Genomic DNA, 22602 nt, shown 5'->3' on the forward strand with positions numbered 1-22602 from the left:
TTAATAAATTCAGCTTTTTAAGAAGAGAAATCCAGTTTACTGACCACAGTGTAACTTTAATTTTATTATTTGGTTTTTGGTTTCATTATACTTTGGTGGATTTTAGTTTTATAAAAATGGCTATGCTGACTGTGTTTTTTTCTGTCAAGGTCTTGTCTTATCAAAGTATATCACATCATACTGATAATTTCTCCTTTTCTCTTGTTCCTTTTCTCTCTGTTATAGTTTTCTTTTTATGTTACCTTTTTCTGCATTTATGTTTTTCTGCAGCATTAGCTGTGGAGCACAAAATGGTGAGGAAACAGACACCATTCAGTGCTCTAGCCAATAGCAGTGAGGAAACAGACACCATTCAGTGCTCTAGCCAATAGCGGTGAGGAAACAGACAACATTCAGTGCTCTAGCCAATACACCAAGCTCTGAATTCATAGATGTCCCCAGTCAGGCCCCTCTCCCAGTCATGCAAAGGATGGCGTCCTGCAAGTCAATTGTTGTATTTATTTGGTGGGTGGTGTAGGGTCCTTATTGAGGAATAGCACAGAGAGGTCCTCCTGAGTCACCCTTTAAGTGGTGTACCATATGGTCAGAAGTGAAATAGACTTGTGGCTTGATGTCTGTATTGGTACCCTGGAGTGCATCGTCATATGATTAACAGAGCCACATATTTGCTTGGCCACTACAGTTGGTCAAGCAGTATCAAATATTCATCCATGAATTCAACCACAGTGGTGACTGATTCATGTGAGGTCTCTTTGCTAGGATGTCTTAACAACCTGTCCTTATCCAACCTTATCCCAATCCTGGTGTTCCCCATTGCCATGTGCATGCAACTGGAGTCATCTTCCCATGTCTATTGCCCAATCAGCATCATAACTACTTGTTCACAATTTGCTTGTGTTTCCCCATTGTTACCTCCTTTTTTTATCATGCACCTCCCTTTTCAGTCTTTGTGTTTTTGACCCTATCACTATACTTATAGCCTTCTTCTTACCTGCAACTTCCTCATCCTTCTATCCTCTGCAGCATTTTTCAAATGAAGGGTATGGGTCTCACAAAACAAACAAACAAAAAAATCCCTCTTTTATCAAACCAGTCTACCCTATCCACAGTCTTTTTGCACTTTACCCACTGCTTGTTTTTTCCTTTCCCAATTCACCTATAACACAGTTTCCTTTCCATTTAGAAAATAAAACCACTTGGAACTTGCCCCATAGTCTCTATATAGGATGTCAGCAGTACCACTGTGACACAAACATGGTGCTTTGTTGCATGTCTGAATGTACATCTTGAGCGTGCAGCTTGGATGTTGATGGCAGCTATCATGAGACCTGTCATAGTGCAGATATCTTGCTTGCATGGAAACAGCTATTTAAACAAATGTGTTACTTCATTATGCAGCACTGACCCTAGTATGTGGATGCCAGGTCAGCATCTATGCATATGTAATCCCCTTTGAGATGCACTGTACTATTTTTACCATGCTTTTTTCTGTAAAGGGGATGCATTATCATTCTGTCTGAAAATCCCATTTCAAAGATGCACATATATCAATGCGTTTTTTTTTTTCATAGAACATTTTAAATGCTTATTTCTGGTGTCTTAAGTGCACACTAAGTTTATCAGTCAGAACAAATGTCAGATGTATATATTTATCATAAAGAAGATAAAATAGAAAGCAAGCAAACAAACAAAATGTGTGTGCTACTAAACAAAAATTATATATTTTTTCCTTTTTGGTGGGTAGATGCATAATTGCAGTAACATTAAACTTCTTTATTTCGGAAATAAGATTTATGACATAACTAGATAGATAGATAGATAGATAGATAGACAGACAGATGGATAGATAGATGGATATAGATAATGATATAGATATAGATATAGATAGAGATATAGATAGAGATATAGATGTAGATATAGATAAACCCCTGGATTCAATAAACCCCATGAAAGTTTTGCACAGGGCCGACACACAGTGTTTTCTTGTACGAGATATTGCTCATCGTGTGGCATGGCCATGCATATTAATGATGTGCGGTACCCATAAGCAAGGTTTCACGGCTTGCATAAGTTTGCTGACCACGAATCCTGTAATATGAATGTGGATCATATGTCCCAACCTTTTTAGTGCAAGAAATCTGGACAAAGACTAAAATAATGGAGGGACAAAGGTTCAAAAATAGGGACAGATTTATGAGATTGTTCTTATAAACATAAAAAGCAGCTAGAATAATAGGACTTGAAGTAGTATGCATTTTCTGAAGGATATAAAGTACAAAACTGAAATGCATGTCATTATGTGTCGAATTCAATCTTCAGTGATATACCAGAAAATCACAGATTTTACAAGGAACAAACCAAAAATATGATGCAAACATAGGTTCATAGGTAGGTGCTAGGCAATCAGCCCTGGGACCTATAAAAGCCTAGCCAAAAAGATTCCCTGGCGTTCGCCACCCAAGAAAATTATTTCCTGTGCCCCTGTCAAGCAGTGCCACAGAAGTGATCCCTGAGGTGAATTTTCTATTTCCCATCCAGTCGTCAAGATTTTTCTTAAACAGGGCCAATGAGGAGCTCTGCTTGACATGAATGGGTAGTTTGTTCCAGAGTATGGGAAGTCTCTGGGACAGGAATCTATCCCTCCAGCATGTTCTGTTTATTGTGATGACAAGGTTTAGGTCCCTAGAGCATGTGGTTCACAGAGATTGGGATTTCTTTAAGTGTAGCATGTCCAACAGCTCTGGGTTTGACATAGCTTTGTATGTTAGGCAGAGATTGCCTCTGAGTAGGTGATATGCGATGGAGTAGTGCTGGAGTTTTTTTAGATGGTCTGTATTTGGCATTTGTTTGAGGCCGGTAATCCTCTTAGTGAGGTATTTCTGTGGCCTATCAAATTGTTGTAGGTGTCTTGTGAGATAAATGGCAAACAGGGCATTGTACTCTATAATAGGTCTGATGAGGGATGAGTAGAGAGGAACAATGACCTCCTTTTATCTAGAGGAGAACCCTTTTGTGATGAGGTGTGCCACGTAGAAGGATTTCCTGACTACTGTGGCAATGTGATTATCAAAGGAGCGAGTACTGTCCACCTGTGTCCTGAGGTCTCATCACACTTTCAGTGTTTAGTGAGCTACCACCTATGTGGTAGTTCATGGGTACCGAGTTTTTCCCAAAGGAGATAACAATTCACTTCTTGGCATTGAGCTTGAGGCAATGACTTTGACACCAAGCATCTGTCTTTGTGAGGCCCTTTTGTAAAATGTCTACATCATTAGGTGATTCTATTATGGCTCCCAGTTTGCAGTCATCTGCGAACTTTGTTAGCCAAAGACCTTCTGTGTTGGCCTGCACTTCAGAGAAGTAGATGCTGAACAGGAGAGGAACCAGGACCAAACCCTGTGGTACTCCACTCATCACTGGTCTGAAGCCTGACTTGGAATTGGCTACTTTTACTGTGTGGGTTCTGTCAGTGAACCAGTTGGCCACTCATCTTGTAACATAGGGACTTATGCCCAGTTTAGTTAGTTTATTTATAATTCCAGAGTGGGGGATGGTATTGAAAGCCTTGGTGAGGTCAAGATAGGCTGTGTGCACTACCTTGCCCTCATCTACAGCTCTAGTGACTGCTTCAAAGAATTCAGTCAGGTTTAGTAGACATGATCTACCTTTTACAAACCCAAACTGAGTGGGGGCCTAGGGTTTGGAGGTTACCATGGCCTTGCAGATCAGGCTCGTCAGGCTAATGGGGCAGTAGTTTCTGGGGTCCGTGGTGGCACCCCCTTTGTGGAGTGGGATAATTGTCATTGTGCACCATTCAGTAGGTACATAGCCTGAGGTGAGGCTATGACTGAACATTGTACTTAGGTGGGGTGCCAGTTCGTTCTGTAGTTCGTACAGTATGCAGCCTGGGATGTTGTCTGGTCCCATGGATGCTGTGTTCTTGGCTTTGGAGAGTGTGGTCGTTACTTGTTCATCCGTGATTACAGGGACTTTGCATTCTTCCGGTATTAAGATGGGCCATTTGGAGGGTGAGAGGAGTGTAAAGTTAGCACTGAACGTATCTGCCAGGATGTTGGCAATATCAGTCGGTTCTGTATATTTATTTCCATTGTGCTGCCATTGAGATTTTTGACATAGCTGTAGAATGCTTTGTGGTTGTCTTTGGAATCAGTGGTGATTTTATTTTCATAACTGGCTTTGGAAGATTTTATGAGGGATCTCAGCTTCTTGCTAAGGCTGACCAGGAAGTTCCTCCAATCTTGGGATTTTACTCTTTTTTGAAACAGTTTCTTCCTTCTGTTGTAGAGTTTGTTTATGGCAGGGGACCACCAGATTGGCTTCCTTTTTTTGGAGGATAGCATCTTGATTCTATTGGGGATGGCACGATCCATGCACTTGTGTATGTGCTTATACAGTGCATTTGTGTAAGATTCGGATGTCATACCTCTATTTTCTGTCTGCATGGGTCTCGTGAAGTTTGCCACTTCTATCTTAGGAAGCATGAAGTTGGCTTTGGAGTAGTTTTTGATGGTGGTTTCCTTAATGGGGGTGGGCATGGGATATGGATGCCTATGGTGATTAGCTTGTGGTTGGATCTGACCAATGAGGAGCTGACCTCTGGCGTGAAACACCAGTTACCCATATTGGTAATGACCAGGTCCAGGTTATTGCTGCCCCTGATGGGGGTGTGGACAAGCTGATCCAAGGCATTAGAATTTATGAATTCCAGAAAACATTGAGCGAATGAGTTGGTACATGAGTAGTTTTCCCTATTGATGGTGGGGTAGTTGAAATCACCCATAATTAAGGTATTGGGTTGTACCTTAATATTTTACAGTATCTTAAGAAATGAAGAGTGGGAATCCTGGGGCATGGCGGGGGATCTGTAACAAGCTACAACCTGGACTGCAGTCTTGGCCAGTGCCCATCTGGACATTCTGTAAAATTCTGGACATTTGGGAGATATGATCCGGTTAGCATTTCCATGTAAGTTTGCTTGCTGTAAAAGTGGATTGTAGGACAGCACAGCAGTTGATTTACCCTTACTTGAGTTTTCTTCATTAAAATGTGTTTAGGACACTGCCATAGACTATTTTTCCTCATTTCAACTATATGTCTGTATTATTTTATTTATTTATTTTGAGGCCAGTGTTTGTGAGATGTGCCACATAGCACAAATGTGTTTGGCTGTGCTAACCTGGTGTGCATGAAGTGCAGCAGTGCACACACTGGAGGAATGGACCACCTAGGTTACAGACAGGACCGAGACAACAACAAACATAAACTGGATGCATTCCATTAATACTATTGGTCATCGCACAACCCTGGCAAGCAGCATTGCTCTGAGACTAACAGCGAGAACTTTACAATGCATACTAAGATAGGGTATATCATGTCTCTAAACTTTTGGCAGCAGGTGTCAAGTGTAAGTATGGAGTGCAGATGGCCCTGTGTTCTAGTACAGGGTGTGCAGATTTTGTTTTACTGTTTTAGCATTGCTGATTATAGCAATGAAGTCCAACATACGCAACTGTTTTTTTCAACCTTCTTGTTGCAACAGCTGTAAGTGTAGGACAACAGTAGACATGATCCATTTGACTAGCACATTTACACAAGTGCCTGTATACCAAATAACCTTGAAATTGCATTGCTTGCCACTGTTTCACATCACTTACTATCATGCTAACATATTGCCCACCAGTGTGCACCCTCGACTACCATGTTTGCCCGATGGTATGAGATGCTCAATGTATTCAAATGTTGCAAAACCAAAATGTGTGCACCTTCATTAAGTGCAAGAGGTTCAATTGGTGGGAAAACATCAGGATACAAAATGCAATTGATGGGAAATCCTCATTCTACATTGCGCTTGAGCTATGGTAGACATGTCTGGTGTTGCTGGTGACAAAGTGTGCTTCTGAGCTCAGAAGTGGGGTGTTCAGGAGTCCAAAGTCTTTATTGGACTCCTAGTTAAGAAGCATGGGCCCCGGTTGCTGCAGCGGGACTATTCAGGCTCAAAATACAAGTCTGAAGCCTGTAATAGTATTGCCAGGGCTTTGACCAGTGTCACAGGTATCCCCTGCACTGGAGAACAATATTGACATCACTTTGATGACCTCCAGAGGAGGAAGTCAGATACCCTTGACCACTAGATCAGGGAATTTAGTATGGGGACACCTCGCAAATGTGTACATATCAATTACAGTGAGTAATTGTAAGAATTAAAAGCTGAATATAGTCAAGATTGGTATTCATAATGGCATTCTGTTCTGGTGTTCCACAGCTGCCACAAAGTGAGCCTCGAATGTGAGGTCCCATGTTGCACATTTGTTAAGGATGTGAGAAGCATGTGGTATGTATGCATCAGAACAGTTCTAAATAGTAATTTAACAATATTAATCATAATAATAATAATAATAATAATAATAAAAATGAATAGTAATTTAGTAGCATTAAATGTTAAGGACAGCTTAGTTGGTGTTTAATACAGTTGTATAAAATTGAGAATGCATATCTCAACTGTAAAAGAAAGTATGCATGCCTTAGTCTGTAGCACAAAGCAATAGTTCCATATTCTCAAATAACAGTGAGCATGCATATCTAAACTGTAAAAGGAAAGTATGCATGCAGTAGTCTGTATGACAAAATAACAGTACAGTATTACAGAGTAGTCAGAGGTTGGTGATTCAAAAACCACAATTCCCAAATATACAAAACTGTTAGAGTTTTCATCATTATTGCAATGTAACTTCAGACCTCTATACCAGTGGCACAAATGGCCTTCTGCAAAGTGTAACCAATAAAACTGGAGCATGCATATGTGCAATATATCAACTCATCAGGGATCGGTGGCTGTAATCAGTAGTATAGTGTGTCTCTGTTATAAACTGGGTAGTTTTAAAAGCAATGAAGAAATGTGTTAGGAGTTTGCAGTGTTAAAATGAAAGGTAACAGAACAGAGTCAAATAATTGTATCAGTACTTTGCATGTCATATGAAGTTAGTAATGCTCTCCCTTTTTCTCTCACCCCAACCCTTATCTTCTCTCTTTTTTTTTCATTTTTCATTTTTTGTTTTTTCCCACAGCACAGCAGGGTAGGCCTGTCCCATGGGATCCTTCTTTCCCTATTCCAGCAGCTACCACACCGCAGCCTAGCACATCTGTGCAAACTGGCAGTACCCCCTCTGCTGCTCCTGCACTACCTGGCCCTTCAGGCAGTTCTGCACTGGAGGATAGCCCTGTGACTCCCTCTGGGAGCAATGACATAGGTGGTGACTTTATCACCAGAGAAGAACTGCCAGGGATGGTGCGCCACACTGTGAGTGCACGCCTACACTGGATGGAAGGCTTGCTGTCCATCCTGGTTCAGAATACCCTTAGGTCTGTAATTCCTTCCTCACCTACCCAGCTTACCTCACCCAGACATTCTTATATTCTTCCCCCAGCATGCCATTCTGTACAAAAAAAAAAAAAAAAAAAAGTGGGCACCTGTCCCACAAAAAACAAAACAAAAAAAATAGTCCCATACATAGCTCTACATTTCACACACTTGTCTTCATGCCACACATTTGGTCCAATTAGCTATACAACCTGATTGTGTTGTGGTCACCTCTCTCTCTGTAGATGACAGTCCAAATTTGGTTAATATTTTGCAGATATGATCATGTTTTATTGTTGAAGAAATGGATAGCTATGTTTTTTTCCTACATCCTTCGTGCACATTCCTGTCCTCCTTTCACTTAGTTTCTCCCCTGCTTGCTCCCCATTTCACCACTCTCCTGTCTTCCCCATTTCTTTTCTTTAAAGAATTATTGTGAGATAATATGCATCACGCACCAATGAAAAGCAATGGTGAATGGCAGCAATATAAGTAGATGCATTTAAAGTATTATACACACTTGTAAAATTACTGCTTAAACTCATATTCGAGCCCAGTCGCATCTACTTCCAACAACAATACATTAACACATGCTGCCACAGAGTCAGTTAGGTAGCAGATGTATTTTATACAATCAATAGTAACTGCCTCAGTTTAGCAAGGATTTCGCTTTGTACTCCCCATGCTTGCTCCCAATATCACCAATGTCACGTCTTCCCAATTAATTTTGTATGAAACATCATTAAGCAATCCCCAATAATGTTTTATAAAGCATTATTGCTCGATTCCCATTTAGTTTTAGAAATCATTAGTGCACAATGGTGCACGAGCAATGCTAATACGAATGTAGTTCAATGTATTAGCTTCAGCTGTATTCAGAACTAGCACCATCTGGCCAAAAAAGGAACATATTACTACATTAAGAAAATTAATACCTGCAGCCAGAGTCAGTTAAGTAGTAGGTGCATGCAACAGCAGTTAAGTCTGTCATTTGCTATTCAGTCTCTAAAATACATCTGCTACACACCTGAGTCAGTAGCCCCATCTGTTAATGCATTGGTACATTCATTTTTGGGGTCAGATGGCACTGGGTTCAAATCCATGTGTACGCAACAGTTTCAAATACTTTTACATGTAAATCCAAATACTAAAGTGTGATAGCTGATATGGAGTCTCTAAACTATGGCTAGATGGTACTGGTTTCCAATACAGCTGTATATAACACTTATAACTGCTTTTTGCCTTAGCTATGCATTAGTGTGCAATGCACACCATCAATCAGCTATGCCTTAAAGAAAAGAAATGAGAAAGATAGAAAAGTGATGAAATGGGGAGCAAGCAGAGGGAAGAGCAAACTGAAAGGATGGCAGAAATGTGCAGGAGGAATGTAGGAAAGAACCATAGCTATCCATTCTTAAACAGTATAAAATGTTCAGATGTGCAGAATATTAGCTGAATTTGCAGTGTCAACCCCAGAGGGAGCGGTGACCACAACACAGTCATGTTGTATAGCCAATTGGACTGAAGCAAGTGTGTTGGAAGACACATGTGCAAAATGGGGAGCTATGTATGGGACAATTTTTTTTTTTTTTGGGACAGATGCCCTTTTTTTTGTAGAGAGAGGAATATTGGGGAAGGGGAGTAGGTATGTATAGGTCAGGTAGGTTATGGAGGTGAGGAAGCAATCACTGACAGACAGGACATATAAGACAAGATGCAGTGATGGTGAAGGATACAAGAGGTGGGTGAACACCATGTTTGGGTTAGGGTGGGGACATTGTGAACCCATGGACATCAAGATTGATGGCAGTGAGAATCAAGTCATCACTCACTAGACTGTCATCACTGTTGTCTCACTGCACCAATGGCTTCATTGTCTGATGTCTGTGTCTCCTCATGTTATTCAATTCAATGATGGAGAGCAGTGTCTCCATCAGCTGTAGGCATGCACCAACTGTTTGGTGCACAATCCTGTGACCCAACCTTGGCTGATCATCACAGGTGATAAAATCACCACCTTTGCCACTGTTCCCACAAGGAACCACTGGCTTATCCTGTGGGCCAGAACTACCTGAGGGGTGAGGTAGTGCAGTGGCAGCAGAGGGAGGGAGGGTGCTACCAGGTTGCTTCCCAGACATGCTGGTCCTTGGTGCTGTAGCAGGTGGAATGGGGAAAGTGGATCCTGTGGGGCAGGCCTACCCCACTGTGCTGTGGGAGAAAACAAACAATAAAAAAAATAAAAAAATAAAGAATATAAGGGTTGGGGTGAGAACAAAACAAGGGAGAACATTAGCAACTTCATATGTGACATACAATACATTGATACAATTATTTGACTCTTTTCTGTTACCTTTACTTTTAAGACTACCACCTCCTAACAAATAACTTTTACTGTTAAGACTACCCAGCTCATACCAGATGCACATTATACTACAGATTGCAGCAAGCAATCCTTGATGTGTGCATATGTTGCACATATGCATATTCAAATTATATTGATTACAGTTTACAGCAGGCCATTGGTCCCACTGCTTTGGAGGGCTGATGTTACATTGCAATATCAATGAAATCTTAACAGTACTGCACATTTGGGAAGTGTGGTTTTTCAACCCACAACCTCTGAATACTCTCTAATATGAGCTGTTGTTTTGACCTACAGACTAATGCATTCACATTTTGCATTCACATTTTCCTGTTACTGTTGAGAGACGAATGCTCAGTTTGATACAACTGTATAATAAACCAATAAAGCCGTCTTTCCTTTTAATGCTAAAATAACAGTATTGTTTGCAAGCATAAATACCACATGCTTCTCACATCTGTACCAATCTAGTGGCATGGGTTTGCACATTTAATTCTCGGTCTGTGATTGCTGCAGAAAAAAACAGAACAGAATACTGTTATGAATACCAGCCCTGACTATATCCAGGTTTTAACTCTTACAAGTAGTGTCTCTAAGTGATATGTACACATCTGTGGAGTTCCCGCAATCCTATATTCCTCAATCCGCCTTTCTGGGGTATCCCTCTTCCACATCTGGAGATCTCTGAAGTGATTCCTACATTATTCACCAGTGCAGCAGATACTGGTAACACTGGTCAAAGCCCAAACAAAACTATTCCATGCCTCTGACCTGTAGTCTGAGCCACAATAGTCTTTCTGCAAAATATTGGGCTCATGTTCATTCACTATGAGTCCAACAAACACTTTGGACACTTGGATACCCCATCTTTGAGCAGAGAATCTCAAAATCTTTCCACCAATGCCTGCCATGCCTACCAAAGATCAAAACCAACATAGAATGATGCTTTCCCACCAACTGCAGGTATTACACTCACTAATAGTGCACACTTTCTGATTTTGCAACATTTGAAAGTGGAACTTGGTAGTCTTAAAAGTGCAAACATGGTGCCTGAGGGTGGGCAATGCCAGGCACCATGTTTGTGTGATGGCCAACAGTCTTAATTGAATGTATCCGATTTATGTGTGTGGCTGTTTAGGTCCTGTCTGCTACCTGGGTGGTCCATTTGACCAGTTTGTACACTACTGCTCTGCATGCAAACAAGATGAGTATAACCAAATATGTTTGTGTTAAGCAGCGGATCGTACCAATAGTGTCCCCAAAATAAAAATAAATAAATAAATAAAAAATGGAGCAGTAGTTGAAATGAGGAAAATCAGTCTATGGCATACATGGCAGAAAATGTTAGTACACATGAGATATGTCTACATAGGTCTGGATGTCAACTCTCACTCCAATGCATCTTCACAGAATAGGATGGGTGCCTTAGCCATCTTTGTCACACAAACAGCTTTGCAGCAAAGAAATGAAGTAATTCCTCACATAACCAAGTGCAACTAAATGTACACTGATATCAAGGCATAAACTGTTATTTGTACATTGATTATATTTAATATATTTGGATGTAGTGCACTTAGTGATCACATAACCTGTTATGATTATTCCTTGCAAATATACAGCTCGTCTTCCCTTTCTGTGTCTCTTCCTCACTTATAGGTTATCTGACCAATACTGAGAGACATGCAGTGTGTAAGCTAGTCTATATCATTTTCCTTAAACTGTGAGGGGATATTAACTAGGAATACTATGATATGCAGTTGATATCAAATGAAGGGCAGGTTAGATGACTCAAACAAGCATAGACTGCTCCTTTGCTGGGGAGCAAAGGTGAGGTGCTCTTATGATACATGCAAGGGTACCCTGTTCATTCAAGGGGAGGGAACCCAGACTGAGCAACTGCTATGGCACAAACAAGGATATGTTGCTTTTGTTACTCTCCTTGTTTTACATCCTGCCTGTTTGTTCTTGCAAGAGTTGTCAAGTCAAAAACTGTAATGTGTCTCCTTAATTTCTAGCTTCTCTCTGCTATGATTTTCCATTACAAATGTTAGGTGCTAAACTGAGGGCATGCATTGATCATCACTACTTTAAAGAGTATGAATGTGGGAATCTTTGATGCCTGAGGCCTACTACTTGCTAATGGACACATACAAGTCAAATAACTTTTTGCTGTCACGTTACATTAATTTTTGTACAAATCTCCCACCTTTTACTTGCTTAATGTACCAAGTGATGGACTACAAGGACATGCCATAATATTATTATACAACACAGTACATGTTCAGGACTTAACTTATAAATGCATCAGTTGTCACAGTATTAGCTCAGGGATGAACATGTTAAACTTCATCAGACCCTGTTGATGAAGTTTAACATGGTTTTAAATGAAAGTGCTAATACAGTGATTTAGTTTTGTTAATAAAGTGTCTTTTGTAACTGTTGGATTCGTGGAGACTGAGCTGCATTAGCCTTCTAATTTTATTTACTTTATATCACAAACTAGAATTGACTTTTTTTGGTACTCTCTTTGTTTTGTATCCTCCCTGTTGATAGTATTTCACATCTGTAGACTGTTTAATGTTTTTCCAGTGGGTACTAATGACTCCTACCTTTACTGATTTATCTGGAAACAGTTATTTTGTTGTTACATGATACTTATGTGTATTATCATTATGTATATTATCATTCTGTTGCCTTTTAGGATACAAACAATGTCAGTGAGGCAGAGATCCCCAGTCAGTAAAGTGGAAAATAATATCATTGTTGATGTTCTTCGTCAACATGGAGCATTTCTGCTGGGAAGTGCTTGGCCCAATATGGAACAAAGGCTACAAGTATGGCAGCAAATTGTTGGCAACATAAATTCTATGGTGTTCACAGCTGGACATAAAAACAAGAGTGCCACAGGGCCACTGAAATGATTACCACTGTATGGGCAAGGAGCTGCAGTTGCCTGAGACCAAAGGGTAACCAGGGGATGGCCTGCATAAGAATCACCTCTTAGCCCCAGTGAAGGATTCCTGGTGAATATCCTCTAACATGATAGCTCACAGCAGAGTGAACCACAGCATGTCCTTGATCTGGGTGCCACTCCTTCTGAGTCCCAAGAGGGGCTACCAGGTAGGCTTTTTTATTTGATCAGTTGAATACTGTTGTATAGTAAAACAATTGAAATAAAAGTTACTTCTGTGCCACATGTCATTTTTGGAGGGGGGTTGAAGATAACTGCAGTTATAAACTTAGTTTGGCATTATCAGCCACATTCTTGTTAAATGTACAGCTAATGCAGATATAAAGGAGTACATGTTTTGCCTCATGTCTTACTGTTTAAGGTGATGATGTTGCCCTTAGCTCTTGCTTAACTTATTTCAGGACCATCAAGAATCCAGCTAAGTATTCCTCCTGAAGATAGTTAGCCAAATAAGTTATGTCAGTACTGCAGATCAATTTAAAGAAATATCATAATGTGTCATTTTAGGCTTGTTGTGTGTATTGCTGTGCTGTCTGTAATAGTGTCAGCACTGTTAGTTATTTACCATATATTGCACCATAGTAGTACAGGTATTAATGTATGCCTATGTTACTTCTTTTTTATCACAGCGATCATGACAGTGGGAGTGTGGGCCCTGTGCCACCTGATGTCAATGTCTCAGTAGACACTGATGATGCTGGTGAAATGGAGGTACAGTCTGGTGGGGCAGTGGTTGAATCTGACATAGAGGTTGATATCCATCCACCCCCTTCATTTTACCCAGACAAATCCAGGAGGCATACACCTACCCAGTCCACTGATCCCACAAATATTGGACATGTGGAGGGCAAGGACATTGATCAGGAACTGTGGCTACTGCAGCTTCAGTGCCTGTTGACTTTGGCTGTAGCCAAAGTGTGGGCAAGGTGCTACACAGCGGACCTTTATAGGGGTGCTCTGAGGTGACCAGCTGTCCCTGCTCCATCTGGTGCAGGTGTCTCTTCCTGTGTCACTCAGTATATGTTTATGGCTGTCATGGAGGCATGGACATGTTCAGAAACATACGACAAATACTCAGGGTTGTAGATGTGGCACAGACTGACATGCATGACTGCCTCCACCATATTGCCGATTCACTGGATCAATGAATGACAAGTTTGAATGAGGGGTATATTTGATAGACCGAGGGGTGTCTGCCATGGAATTAGCAGTGTCTATGACGGAACATCTGCTGGGAGGGGAACATCGTCCTTGTGGGTATATGTCAGCCACAACATCTGCTGATAGCCAACAAGGCCATGCCAGATCAGGTTCCAGTAGTGGCAGTACTTCCATTGGTCCATTGGTAAGTGTACTCAACACCCAGATGTGGCAGGCCATGGGGTTGTAGTCCTGGGTATTCCATGAAGGCAGCACCTCCAGCAGACATCAGTCACATTCTGGTAGAAGTACTGCATCTGACCTTGGGCATGGAGGTGCTAGTACAACTCCTGGCAGTGTCTCATGGTCAAGGTTGAAAATGAACTGCTAGCTCTACTTTGCATGCCTCACACATGTCTGACATACCAAGATGCAGAGCTAGCACTGAGATTGGCTGTGTTCCTGCAGACTCTCACCCACCACTTTCACATGGAGGACTCCTACAGACACACACATAACAGTTACATGGTTCAGTCTGCTTGTTTCTCTTTCTTACTTAAACACACTCACTGAACATTTGTGTCAGCCTAGGCCTTCTGCCCCAACACAATACCCTGGGTGAGTGATGATAACTGTGTAATATCCCTGTTCTCTCTTTTGGATTCAATGATACAAAAGCTTTGTGTCTGATGCAGAGGGTGCATAGCTACATTAGTGCTTAGTATATCTGTATTTCTGTTGTTGAACTGATAATTGTACCTGTCACTTATATTTGCCTTGGCAAGTTATAGAATGGATAGCATCATCATGTCAGTACTTTCTGGTGTATTCTCTTGTAAGGATTGTGAAGTCAGGGACTTCAATGTGTCTCATTACTTTCTAACATTTCGCTTTAATGATATTCTAGGACATACATATGGCGCACAACATCAGTCATACCATCACATTCAGAGCTCAGGATTGTGTGACAGCACTTTAATCAAATCTCATCTGAATATTAATACAGTATAATGCTCTGTTTTGCATGAATCTCAACAGACACATGCAGCAGCTGGACAGACCACAGGGCTTTCTCATATAGATAACACAGGGCCTACTAACCATGTTATGATGTATGTGGCTAGATTAAAAGACATGTCACTGTAATCTGTCTGATATTGAATAAAGTGATGTCTGCCTGGGCTCCAACCCCATGTCTGATCATGGCCTGGTGGGATGACTGCATATGCAATAATCTGATATAGCAGATGGCATCAGCATTGTCTGTTGAGCATATGGTAATAACAGTGTCTCACATGCTGGTGTAAAATGCTCTATGTAATGTCAAGTAACAGTTCACACACACACACACACACACACACACACACACACACACACACACACACACACACACACACGCACACACACGCACACACACACACACACACACACACACACACACACACACACACACACACACACACACGCACACACTTAAATGCAGTGAAAATATAATCCCTACTTAAGTACACAGACTACAGAACACAATACTTTATCCACGCTCCAGGGCACAAGTCTAACTTTTATATGGTTGCAGGTCAGCTTATAGTTGACATCATAAGGCCATGTGGAAGACAAGAGTTTGTGAGGGTTGTATGAAATGAATGTGTTGGTTAGTACAGGTATCAAAATACTGGCAAGCCATGATACTGGAGAAGTAACTGGTGTATAGCACCTCTGCTTTAATGACTAGAGATACACATACAACCAGTTGAAGGCAGTAAGAACAGAACCCCTATTATATAAGAAAGCAGAATACAAACAAAATTGCTTTATACAAATGCCACTGCACAAGTCTGACTTTATATGGCTGGAGGTCAACTTATAATGCATGACATCAGCAGGCCATGTGGGAGACAAGAGGTTGTAAGGGCTGCATGAAATGGATGTGTAGGCAGGTGCAAGTATCAAAAAATGGAAAGCCACACCATTGAGAAGTAACTGGAGGATGGCACATCTAGTTTGCTGAGTAGAGACTTATACACATTCATTTGACTGAGATGAAAACAGAACCAATACCTAAGTACACAGACTACAAAACACAATATTTTAGGCAAACACCATGGCACAAGTCTGACTTTTATATGGCTGCAGGTCAACGTACAGTAGATGACATCAGCAGTGCATGCTGGGGAGAAGAAGTTTGGAGGCCTGACTGAAATGGATGTGTAGGCATGTTCAAGTATCAAAATACTGACAAGTCATGCCATTGGAGAAGTAATTGGAACATAGCACATCTACTTTGCTGAGTAGACACACACACACACACACACACACACACACACACACACACACACACACACACACACACACACACACACACACATACACACACACACACACTTGACTGTAGTGAGAACAGAACCTCTACCTATCTAAGAATGGAGACAACACAGTACTTTATGCAAGCACCACGGCACAAGTCTGACTTTTACATGGCTGTAGGTCAACTTATAGTGGATGATATCAGCAGTGCATGTTGGGGAGAAGACCTTCAGAGGCCTGCCTCATATGGATGTGTAGGCAGGTAAAAGTATTAACATACTGGCAAGCCATGCCATTGGAGAAGTAACTGGAATATAACACGTCTATCTTACTGAGTACAGACACAAACACTCACACACACTTGATTGACTGCAGTTAGAAAAGAACCACTATCTATCTAAGTACACAGACTACAGAACACAGTATTTTATGAAAGCACCATGGCGCAAATACATTTATATGGCTGCAGGTCAGCTTATAGTGGATGACATCAGCAGGACATGTAGGAGACACCTGGTTGCGATGGCTGCATGAAATGGATGTGTAGGCTTGTGCAAGTATCAAAATACTGGCAAGCCATGCCACTGGAGAAGTAACTGTGGGATAGTTCATCTACTCTGCTGAGTAGAGACACACACACATAACAAATTGACTGCAGTGAGAACAGAACCCCTACCTATCTAAGTACACAGACTACAGAACTCAGTACTGTATGCAAGCACCATGGTACAAGTCTTACTTTTATATGGCCGCAGGTCAACTTATAGTAGATGACATCAGCAGTGCATGTTGGAAAGAAGAAGTTGAGAGGCTTGCCAGAAATGGATGTGTAGGCAGGTGCATGTATAAAAATACTGTCAATTTATGGGACTGGGGCTGTAACTAAGGATACACTCTTGCTCTTCTGGCTTGAGAGACACATGCACATGCATATACAGTTGACTGCATGGAGAACAGGACCCCATACCTATCTAAGTACACAGACTGCAGAATTCAGTACTTTATGCAAGCACCATGGCACAAGTCAGACTTTTACATGTTTGCAGGTAAACTTACAGAAGATGACATCAGTAGGCCATGTGGGGGACAGCAGGTTGGGAGGCCTGCATAGTCACATAGATTCATAGGTTCATATGAGCCAATAGCCTAACAGTACTAAGTTGTGTAGAAGCCTAGCTGTGTAAAAACACAAGTACTCTTATTGAGCATAGTTGGATGTTTTAGTTTAGCAGATCAAGGTTGTCTGCACCACAGAATAGCCCTGTCCATGAGGGAACACACAATATTATATATTACACTTTGTAGTGTGGTTGATATATGTGTAATATATCGACTCCGTTGGTGCTCATTAGTGTGTGATGTGCACCTATGTGCTACTGTGTGCACCAACACTGAAGTAAGGTAAACACAGGTGATCTTGTTATTACTTTTTTCCATTCCTGTGACATCGAGCAAACATGCAGCTCAAAAACTGAAGGAAAGGTTGCAGACCCTGTACTAAAAACCTAGGACCTTCTATACTCTAGCCTTACACATACACATGCTGTCACAGGAATATGTATGTGACAAGAACTGAAAAAACTGCAATTCATTCCTCTGTTTCCCATGGTTGTGCTAAGTGATGCATCATGCAAACAATGACAAAAAATAAAAAAGAAATTGTAACTTAAAGAAGACAGAGACAATGCGTTTTAACAAAAAATAAAGAGGAATGAAACAGAACTTGTGCACTTCTTACATGCACCTTTATACTTCACAGACCTACATGTACACCTCTGTAAGTGTAACCTGACACACACCCCTGAAGTCCTCATTCACTGTTGCCATGCATTGAACACAGCCACTGTGGAAGAGTGCCTGCAAGAAGTGAATATCACTACATGGTTACAATTTTTTTGTGATTCAGCAATTATAATGAGTTTTGACCTCATATACATCTTCACCATGCTGACAGCCCTGAATCTACATGGTTGGTAACAGTGTAGGCAGGGAAACTGAAGGGGAGCCCAATGTTGTATACTCAAGCAGGGTATTACTTTGGTATATACCTGCACAGATGAATGCAGGTTTTGATACAATTTAACTGTATTCCATCAGATACTCACTGCATATTCTTACATGACAGTATGAATTGTATGTTTCATGGGGTTTACACTTTTAGCTGTCTACATTAATTACAAGTACATTCTTCATTTGGGGGTGGGGATGTAAAGCTGCATTTATGTCATGGCACTTAAAAAGGAATTGTTGCTTGTTATTGTTAATCAAATTTTCTAGCATCCACCATGTCTGATACTGTCATAATGTGTGTGAGGTTATATGTCACAGTTAGTTCTGTGCAAATCTATGAACTTTTACTTGGTCTTTTTTCTGTGTAGACTCCTTTCAGTGGCTATATTTGGAAAATGTTCAAATACATGGGCAACACAAGCATGGAGTCTACACTATTACTTTACAACTATGTGAATTGTTCCATCCTGTTGATTCCGTTCATTAGCATACAGTTCAGCTGCTTATGCTGCAATCTGCATGCCATGGAAGTTTCCATGTTTGCTCATGAGTGTGCACTGCTACGTGGAGTTTACTGAGTCAAAAACTATTCGCGGCCATGTGCACATCTCACTGCAATGCATACATGGTCAAAAATGAGCATGTAGGCTTTACTGAATTCCCTCCATAGATATAGAGAAACACTCCATATACTCAAAAATGTGTAATGCTGAACATTTGTTATGCCAGCAGTGATAATCAAAACCAATTTGATCGCTTTTGCTGGTGTAAAGTCCGTGCAATATTGTCAACAGTGGGGATCTAGGAAGTTTCCCTTTCCCCACTGTAGAGCAATTTCAGAGTTGGTACACAGAATTAGCAGGGGGTGTGGTGGGAGCAGCCCCACTACATGGATTGTGCAGGTGGGCTTGCCCCTTGCAAAAATGTGGGGTTTTTTCAGTATTTTTGCTTTCAGCCTTTCAGGATTGGTGTTTAGCTTTTTGAAATTTGTGTACTTAAATATTTCAAACTACATCCAGATATTGACACACACATGCAAACAGGATAGATATATACATAAATACATATCCAGAATAAAGAAGTTTTATATCACTGTACTCAAGCTCCCACTCAGCAAAAATAATAATTATGTTTTGAAATTGAAATACACTCTATGCACAAATGAGTAGTTATAGATGCTCTTCAGAAAGAGTTAGTGTACTGTATTATGCAAAATAGAAAAATGTGCACTGGCAGACAGGATGGGACCAATTTCCAGACACATGCAGCATGAATCCACTGCCAGGTCAGATATGATTAGCACTGAATGCAAATAACTATATAATTGTATGCATATAAGAGACATTATAGAAAAAAGAGCAAAGGCAAATGTACATGAGCATAAATAATATGGCAAAGTGATAAAGAATTCTATGACAATAATGCAACAAGCTGTTTCAAGCAGTAACTTTATAAACTGTCATTTCACAGTGAATTAGAAGATAGTTCACACTGAGATACTCAGATGAGCATCTGTATATGCTGAAGAATATTTGTCAAGGGCTATGTCAAAGGCAGTGTCTGTGATGGTATACACCTTCACCCTCTGAGCAGCAGCAGTATTTAGCCATGCTTATTCCACCATCACTTCCAGAAGATGGACATAGAGGAATGCTGTTGTGTGGCCAGAGACACCATACAGAAGTATGTAGATGTCCTGCCTCTCATGGAATGTTGTGGGAGGTATGGAGTACCAATCCTTGTTGGTGATATGTTATGTGCAGCATTGACCATCAGTGCTAGAAGGATCTTCAAGCAACTATCAGGAGGCCAATGCATGTGTTTTACATGCACTGGCCTCATAAGAGGTATATCAGTTGCTTGATGTTGTGTTGCAGTATATGGAGGAGCAAATGTGTTTCCCAGGATCTGCAGAGGAGAGAAACATTAAATATGAGCCTTCTATGAAATAGCCCATTACCCTGAAGTTCTGTGGACCCTGGATTATACCCACATTGTCATCAAGTCTCTGTCTGTTCCACGTGGAATCTGATATGTCACCTAGAAGAATTTACATTACATCAACTGTCAGGTGGTGTGCATTGCACAAGATATTTGCAATGTGCATGAGCACCATCCAGATTGTTCCCACAACATCCACATAAGGCACATATCCAAACTATACCAGAGAATTATGCAAGGGGATTTCCTACATGGCTATCTAATAGATAATGTTGAATATGTCCTGGTGCCATGGCTCATGGCACTGTTTGTAACCTACAAATCATGGCTAATATACTATACAACTCTGCAGGGTTGCAGACCTGCAATGTTGTCAGGCATGTGTTTAGATTATTTAAGGCCTGTTTCTCTTGACTGGATTCTTATGGTGATGTTCTAAAATGCACTCAAAAGAAATACAGTGAGATATTTGCTGCTTGCAAAATGTTGCACAACATGATAGCATCCAAATAGCTCCAGACATTGGTTAAATATCTATACCATGGATAGGTATGACCTGCTATGCTGCTCTACTCTGTATATGTTGGCAGAAGAGTATTACCATGTGTGATGGGCATGTATCTGCCATCACTCCCTCAAAAGCATGTCTTCTGTGGTCATACAACTCCACATAGGCATTGGCTGCCTTATTCTCCCATGTTGCCCATCAGTGCACATCATGTTGCTTGTAAGTCATTGGTTTCTGTGACTCAGCTACCATTATCCTCTGGTGTTAAATTGGCAAGAGGTCATGGGTTCAGAAAGACCAGAAATTGAACACTTCCCAAAATTTCCTCAGGTTAGCCAGTGAGAAATAGGATGGATGCCCAGAGGCACAACAATCACATGCAACATTACTGAAAACCCATGGGCAGTACATTTTCCCAGTCTGATTATTCTGTATCAGAAATAACCAAAAAAAAAAACAAAGGAGACAGTGTGCTTAATACAAATCAGGAACATAAATAACAAAATCCAGCACAACTGTACAGAGCACACCAATGATATATCATGGAACCACTGCTGTTTATTAAACACGCAAAACATTAATGCTCAAAATGTAACGTGTTTTCACCTGCAGGAGATGTGCTTGATTTCTGTATCAGAAATGATAGCCATGGTTCTTCAAGGATATTTACCTGTACATTTAGAAAGAAAAACAGTTGAGATAAAAGTTAATTCAGTTGTTCAATCTGCCAGTCAGTTGTTTGAACCTGGATATTTGTTTTATGTAACACTATAGTGCTCTCTACATGTTACTGACAGATGATCTATGCCTATCATGCAAGGCATCCTCGGATCCAGCTCTGATGGGCCTTTTGCAAATCTGCAAAACAAACAGCATCAGAACCACTGGATCCAAGGAATTAAATTTTGCTTGTGAGATAAATAAGACATGATGGTGAGACAGATATGAGTCTCAATGGAATAGGCTTCCTATCCATGTGAAGCAGTAGTCCATCTCTAAATCAATATAAGCTTAACCTTGACAATTGGATGGGAACTTGAAAATTCACCCTTGGTCTGGCCTCCACGTCTCTAATAGACAGATGCAGATAGTAATGCCCAAACTAAAATTCCCCCCACATAACCTCTAGAAACTTCCAAACATACCCCATCCTAATATATGCCCATGATACATAGGGACACAACTGGGTTGGATTGCATATTTAGGCTTATAAATGCCCTGGTGATCATTAGCCTAGTGTATAAGTATGAACCTCTGATCTTAATGACTTTTCTTACTGAGCAGCTAAAGTATAGTTTTTGTAAACTCTCACCATAATAGAACATGTCCTTCTATTTACTGTTTCAGTATTCAACACCTTTGGCATTGCCTGACAAGGATAGCCCAATGTCCAGCCAGTATACCAAAGTCTTTATTACCTAGGAGCATCGAACATCAGATGTATATTCTCTGAACAAGCATAGGGCATAAAGTTGATATATGTACTCTCTCAATCCAGAACTCAAGTGCCCCAGGAGAACTAGGACAGCCAGTGGAAATAAGATCATGTACATCCAGAAATAGGAAAGCGAGAAGGAGAAGAACCTCTCAGCCAGAAAGAAAATACCACCCATGTTAGAAGAGGAAAGGAAACCGGGCTAGCAGGGAGGGTGTGAGTACCGTAACATTGAAAAGGACATCTACTGTTAAGGTAAGATTTTACACAACTGTACTATGTCCTTCCATATCACTGTTGCAGTATTCACCTCTAGGAAAGTACAAAAGCTACAGTAAAAGTCAGACGGAGGAAGACAAGGAAGACACCTCTAAAAAACCATGAAGGATAGCCTTGTCAAATCCTGCCCTGGTTCTAGAAATGGCATCCAATTTGTAATTCTTAGCGAATGTGTGAACAGAAGACCAAGGAGCTGCTTCAAGGATGGAGGTAATTTTCAATCCCTTGAATAAAGCCCCAAAGAAGCCACTGACAGCTACCATAAAATGTATAA

This window comes from Protopterus annectens, chromosome 1.part0 (assembly GCF_019279795.1).
Source record: "Protopterus annectens isolate FY-2018-M chromosome 1.part0, PAN1.0, whole genome shotgun sequence".
In the NCBI taxonomy this organism is placed as follows: Eukaryota; Metazoa; Chordata; order Ceratodontiformes; family Protopteridae; genus Protopterus; species Protopterus annectens.